The sequence below is a fragment of the Phocoena phocoena genome, chromosome 14 (genome assembly GCF_963924675.1).
Source record: "Phocoena phocoena chromosome 14, mPhoPho1.1, whole genome shotgun sequence".
Taxonomy (NCBI): domain Eukaryota; kingdom Metazoa; phylum Chordata; class Mammalia; order Artiodactyla; family Phocoenidae; genus Phocoena; species Phocoena phocoena.
Window position 1 is genome coordinate 32,897,495 of NC_089232.1, and position 274 is coordinate 32,897,768.

Here is a 274-nt window from a genome sequence, read left to right on the forward strand (position 1 = left end):
ATTTTGAAATCTGCAGAAGTTTTGATTCTTTTTTTTTTTTATAAATTTATTTATTTTATTTTTGGCTGCGTTGGGTCTTCGTTGCGGAGAGCGGGGGCTACTCTTTGTTGCAGTGTGCGGGCTTCTCGTTGCCGTGTCTTCTCTTGTTGCGGAGCATGGGCTCTAGAGCGCAGGCTCAGCAGTTGTGGCTCATGGGCTTAGTGGCTCAGTGGCGTGTGGGATCTTCCCAGACCAGGGCTTAAACCTGTGTCCCATGCATTGGCAGGTGGATTCT